We start from the raw sequence: 7,124 nt of genomic DNA on the forward strand, positions 1-7,124 counted from the left end.
AGAGACTGGGGAAAAAAACAGGCAGTCATCACCTCAAATATGTACAGGAAGACGGAAGGGTAGTATGTTGTGTATGTTTGACATGATGATTTTGGGAGTTTGGAGCATGTCCAGTGTTTTTGTTTCTTGCATAGCGTGTTACTGGTTTGTTCCATGCTGTTGCTAATTTTTTGGGAAGAAAAGCAGAACCCAAAATACAAGCATAATTGTTATGTTTACAAAAACATTGCTTGCATAACTGGAGATTTAAAAAAAAGAAAAGAGAACAGAACTGGTTTGCCTGTGTGCTGTAGTCTGCTCTATTGTGCAACTTGAGAACCTTTCCCCTCCTTCTGCTTCCCTTTGAAGATGGAGAAGATGGAGTGTTAAATGGCATTCTGTCCATGTATGGAATGATGAATCTGTCATGCTCCATTGTGATCGGTTTAATATCAGGGAAACTACAGTAGCCCTGCTGGGACATGCCTGATTAATGACAAACACATGGTCCAAATGTTCTGTTCACTGGACAGTCAGGGGCTGTTCTCATGCTTACCTGGTCAGAGTTCAAGGCTGCTCTCTCTCTGTCTCACGGTCTTTCTGTCGGTCCGTTCTCCCACCCGACCGACCGCCTGTCTGTCCATCTATCTGACTCTGTCTGTCGGGCTTAGGGTTGGATGGTTTCCAATTTTTTATACCGTTAAACCGTTCCCGGTAAAACTGCCGTTTTCCGGTTAACCATGGGATTCAAAATGACTTTGTTGTAGGGCTTTGACGGAGCTGCCAATTTGAAATGATGGATCCCATACTATACTACTACAATACATTCATGTCGAACACCACGAAAACACTGGAAGCTCAGTCGCAACACAATTACGCTACTTCATAGTTTCACAAATATAAGTGGAAAGGCACACTTGGGCTACACCATACATTAAAATACATGGAACATTTAACATACCTAGCTCCGCTGATAGAGGGTGCAAGGAAGATCTATGAAAAACGACATCTTGGAACAGCGTCTTAATTGAATAATAATAATAATAATAATAATAATAATAATAATCCAAATCTACAAATCAATGATTTAATCATTAATTTTGATTCCACACAACATTACCGTTCATTACAAAAGCATTTACCATTTCTACAATCTATTATATGTCTAGCAAAGCTAACACACAGCAGCAAAGCATACACACTGCTTACTAGCATGTAACTCACTTACCCAAAAACCCCAAGCACAAGGCGTATCGACAGACCACATTCCTGTGAATAGTATGTTGATCGACGAAACATTCTCTGTGGATACAGTCATTGATGGCAGCGTCCATCTTGTCAACAAACAGACACACACGCACATGGCTACTTATGAGGGTGTAGGGTGTGGTCGAAAGAGAAGTGATTACGCCCCAACACATACAGTATACGAATACTACTCCCCACCCAAGGTTGTTAACAAAGTGTAGGTATTTAGTGAATGTAAAACTGTTGGTTATGATATCGAATGGGATCTTCATCGCTTATACATTTTCATCATATATGGAAAAAAATGGAAAACACATTTTTGCACAACAAGACTTGTTTTGCTCGATTGCCGGATTTCCCAATTCTCGACATGCGGACCTTTTCACCAAGCCCGTGACACGTGATATGTCTCTGTCTGTGTGTCTGTCTGTTAGGGCGTCAGGATGAGATCAGAGTGTATAATTAGAGCCAGCTGATTATCCTTCTCTACTCCATCCTGTCTGAATCCAACAGTAGCCCATTTAACACGAACTCATGGAAAGAACCAGAAAAATGTCTCAGGAATAGAGAGACAGAGAGAGAGCATGACCTGCCCTGTGATGCCCTCTGCGCCCACCCACCCTTGTACTCTTGACTTATTCATGGGACAGAGACAGACAGAGCCCCCCCCCCCTCACCCCCCTCCATATTTTGATCCCCTACTTCCTGTACCCTTTCTCCCCCCCTCCTCTGGAATAGTGGGATTCTTGTGGGGGTTTATGGGTTTCTGAAGCAGACCAAATGTACGGGTTGAGTTTCAGAGGTGCCAGCAAGCTAGCCAAGGCACACAAACAACAGCTAACCCGCCCCCCCCTCCACCCCCCACTCCCCTCCCCTCCTCTTTTTTGTGAATGCCTTTAGACATGGATATGGTGTGGAAAACCGCAGGCTTGCTGATGCTGCAGTACGCCGCAGCGCTGCTACAGTCACTAGCTCTAGCTGCTCCCCTGGCCCATCCTAGAGTCTAGAGAGGTTTCTCTTCTTCAGCGAGCCACCGACTGACTCTACTCTGCGGTTTCTTTTCCTTCGTCATTCTCTCCCCTCCTCTCTCAGTAGCCAAGTTCAGCACATTGTCACGCCTCACTCCCCCCCCTCCCCCCCCTGATAGAATGTCCTGGCTTGTCCTGGCAAAGATAGAGCTGTTTCTCACTAGTGGTGATCGGTGCACTGCAGAGAATGTGGAGCGGCTGATGATGTTTTTGGACTGGGTTCCATGTTAAATCAGCACCTGCTTCTGAGTTGAGAGGCCAGCGGCAGTAGGGTGTCTGGGCCCTGTCTGGAGGCTGGGGCAGGGGATTGGAGGCTGGGGGTTAGTCTGGAGCTGTGGCTGCTGGTGCTGGGGCAGGGGGGCTGGGGCTGGGGCTGGGGCTGAGACTGAGGGCTAGGGCTGGTGCTGGGGGTTGGCCTGGGGCTGGAGTGGGGGCTGGAACTGGGGGCTGGGACCGGGGGTTGGCCTGCGGCTAGAGCTGGGGCCTTGGATTGGGGGGTGTCTCGGCCTGAGACGTGAGCCGGGTGGGCATGGCTATGGGGGGCTGGGAACTGGGGCTCTGGGGGTTTAAGCTTGGACTGGAACACAAGCCTTTGATTGGGACAAGGGGCAGACTGGAGCAGGGGCTAGGACTACAACAGTGGGTTAGGGTGGGGGGATGGGCTACAGTCTGTGCAGTTGTACTGCTGGTCGGGGTGTTAAGGGGAATTACAACAGTGAGTTTGACATCACAATGTAGGATTAGCGTGCCTCTCGACAGTGATTCTAGCACCGACAGCACTGCAGCCCCTGTTTAAAAATCACGTTTCAAGTTTCAATAAGCCATTGTAATTCAACTATATTTGGATCTCTCAGGACTGTATCGATTTTTCAAACTGGGGAGCTGCACAAGGTACTTGATTTATTGACTGTACATTGTCATGTCTGCAGTACCAGCATTGTGTGCGGTGGTTAAGAACACAAAACAACATAACCTCTTGACTTTACATCACACTTGCACAGCTACTGTATAATATGCTGCTCTCCAAACAAACTGAAAGTCTGTTTTGTTGTTTAGGCTTACACTCTGTGACTTGAGCTCAATAATCTAATTGCCTCCTCTTAAACCCCCCCCCCCATGTAGAATGTGACTGGAAGCTGATTTCTGAACAAATAGTAGAGGGTTGGATTATCATCTTATTGTAACCAGACAGAGGGAACAGGAGAGAATAAGGAAGCAGGAAGAATAATAAGGAAGTCTTTTCCATTTACTTCATTTCTCATGAACTTAAGTGTTGGTTGGTTCAGTGTTGAATAACATGCTCAAAAAGCATCGGATAAAAAGGCTGATACAGTGGATTGGCAAGGCAGAGCCCTGTAATGGTTCAATAAAAATGATGTTCAGTGTTGTTGTTGTTGTTGTAGAATGAGTTATATTCTGTGGGAGATTGATGTTTTTCATGCCCACTGGTTTAGAGCCCAACGCCCTGTTACAGGTGGGTATCACGCTCTGCAGCACACTGTGAGATTCCACAGTGTGGCACGCACACCCACACCCACACACACACACACACCCACGCACGCACCCACGCACGCATGCACGCACGAACACACCCACACACAGATGCATGCATGAACGAACACACACACACACACACACACACACACACACACACACACGCACACCCACACCCCAACACACACGCACGCACGAACGAACACACACACACACACACACACACACACACACACACATGCACGCACACACACCCAAGAGTGTCCTGGAGCAGTCAAAGACAATATGATAACTGTTGATGCAAGTGCAAAATTAGAATGTAGGCAGATAGATGATGCAATGATTTTACATAGCAAGCAACTATTGCGAATGAGAAAGTTCATAATGTGGCTGTAAAAAGTGAGCGGTTGCTCAACGCTCATTGTCTGTTGTGCTCCGACTCCCACCCATCTGCCTCTACTTGCGATGCAAAGTGACATGTCCCAGATGAATGGTAGGGCTCGTGCCAACACGGCCTGTTTGGCTTCTCTGTTCACTTGTCAGTGTGGGACAACTTCCTGTTTGGGCGTTGAAAGGAGCCACATCACAGTGATGCGCGTGGTCGCTCTGACCTTGGATCATTTCATCTGCATTTCAGTCTAATTAGAATGCAAACGGCTCTTACATGACTTGTAGTGAGAGACACATAACTCTCATCTCATTTCCTTGTCCGTTGAGAGGCAGTGTTGTCAGTTGCTCCTTTGCATAATGCTGAAATAAATAGATACTGTAACTGCAGACATTTCAACTTATGTAAAGGAGTCATAGTCCTTTACTTCACTTTTTTGTCTCTGAAGACTGAGGTTTCCCAAAACTTTTTTAGGTGTTTTGGAGCTAATTATCAGCAACAAAAGACCCAAAAACCTCAGGAATGGTGGCTGAGCAGGTAGTGTTTTACGCAGACAAAGGATCTAGACTCCTTGGGGGAGTGTGGGCCTAGGGAGAGGGAACAAGCGAGACACAGGAACAGGCATTATGAGGGCCAGCTACGAGCTAAGTCACTGTAATGTGTTCATAATGATGGCGATTAGGCTGCTGTTCTCTGGTAAGAGCCTTGTCTAAACTCAAGCCTCGTGCTGCAGTCCGACCGGCTCTCTGTGGTCGGGCTATTCTATGAGATTGTGTTTTGTGGGGGCGAGATGGGGGACTGAGACTGCGGAGTGCGGACCAACTCTCTACCCTTCTCCCGTAGTGTGTACCGGTACTCATTCACTCTTGATTATCCACCCCTTTTCCTACAAGTGTCACTCACTCCCCCTCATGGATTCAAAAAGTATGGACTGGTGTAAGACATATGGTGGGTACTCTCTCTGTAGCTCATGTTTACACCGTTCCAGTGTTATTGAAATCCATGAAGGGGGGTGAACATGTGGACACTTTGTTAAAAAATGGTACAGAATGAGAACACGTCCCGAGAGTTGGATTGTGTGTCAATGTGCTGCTTTCCACCAATGCCTTCTGGGTCTGTCTTTCCTGCATTAACACAGAGTTTCTCTCTTTTTGTTGCAGTTTCCAGTGTCATGAAACTAAATCCACAGCAAGCTCCACTATATGTAAGTATTCCAGTTTCATCTGTATTTTTGGGGGTTTGATTGTGCTTCAAAACATAACAAAACATATTTGGTTTATTTTCCACTGCTCAATCAAAATCCTGTTGATCCTGTCCCGCAAATTGCATAGTGTTGTTGAAATGTTTTGATGAAGGAACTTAATTGAGAAAAGACAGACATGTATTCACAATATAGACAGTACATGGGACATGTATACACAATATCTGGTTGAGTGAGTGAGGAATAGAGCTGGTCTGTTCTCTGTTGGTGTGTGTGTGTGTGCGTGTGTGTGCGCGTGCTTGTGTGCACATGTGTGTGTGTGTGTGTGTGTGTGTGTGTGTATGCGTGTGTGTGTGTGTGCGTGCTTGTGTGCGCATGTGTGTGCGTGTATGCCTGTGTGCGTGCGTGTGCATGCATGTGTGTGTGTGTGGGGGGGGCTTGGTAATTGCATGTTGCTCCTTTGTTTGGGTTTGAGGATGTTTAATTAGATTTGCACAGGGGCATGAGGTGCCCACGTGTCAGAAGGGTGGTGGTACTCAAGCCATAACAGAGTTATTAGATTAACAAGGAAGCCTGTTCTAGTCTGTTAAAACAGGCCACACAACCTCAGGAGAGCTGGTCAGATGGCTGCACAGATAGGGTCCTCTTGCTTTAACACTGCAACGCACAATATTTCTCTGCTCTGCTGGTTTGAAGTGCCTTCAAAACTCTGATATATTTATAGCCCTATAACATAGTTATATGTTAACATAGTTGATCGGAATGTGTTTTGATGTTATATAGAATGATCAACGCCAATATCGTGCCGATGGAAGAACATCGCAACAAACAAATGCAATCATGGAGGAACAGATAGCGGTTCTGTTCACAAAGTCATAAAACTCATCTCTCATAGTCAAGAGACAAGCGGGACTCTCATTCTGCTCATACCTTACAGTAGAGCATGTGAGGAAGATAATAAGTTAAAAGGTTTGCTTTGAGAACAGTAAGCGACTATCTCTCTCTCTCTCTCTTTCTCTCTCAAAAACATCTGTGTCAAATGAGAGAGAAATATGACTTGATATCGCCTGTAGACTCTCTGAAAGGATCTCTGTGAAGCTATGATGATGAGGAGGGAATAAGGCCAATAGAAACTACCTGTGTGAGGATCTACAAGTGTGTTGGGAATGGCTGGCCTTGTGTGAGTGAGAGAGATCTGAAACGTCTCTGGGGCCCATTGTTAGTCAGTTTGTCGTACTGGACGCAGAGGCCTGTGGAGAGGTGGGTGGGGCTTCTGAATAGGTCTGGACTCAAGTTGCCATTGGATCCCTAAACAGGGTCTGTGAGGTGGAAGGAGGAGAGGAGAAGGAGGTGTGTGTGTGTGTGTGTGTGTGTGTGTGTGTGTGTGTGTGTGTCTGTGTCTGTGTCTGTGTGTGTGTGTGTCTGTGTCTGTGTTTGTGTCTGTGTCTGTGTCTGTGTCTGTGTCTGTGTCTGTGTGTCTGTGTGTTCTATCTGCGTGTGGATGTATTAGCTCATTTTATATTCTGCGTATGGCTACTATCTTTCTCAGCAGACGTGCGGCTGCTGCATAGTGCTACAGTGCTGGCGTTTGTGGTCACCGATGCTTACCTCTTCTTCTTCGTGCACGTATACTTTCCTGGCTATTACGTGACTTTTCTGTGCAATGTTGTTTTGACAGGAACTTGACATGAACTTTCTAGTCCCAGCATACACTTTCAATAGATCAGACACCGAATGCACTCGAGTGCAGCGCCTTACAACACAACACAACGCAACACACGCTGTG

Source organism: Nansenia antarctica (genome assembly GCF_963989245.1).
Source record: "Nansenia antarctica genome assembly, chromosome: 14".
Classification (NCBI taxonomy): Eukaryota; Metazoa; Chordata; class Actinopteri; order Argentiniformes; family Microstomatidae; genus Nansenia; species Nansenia antarctica.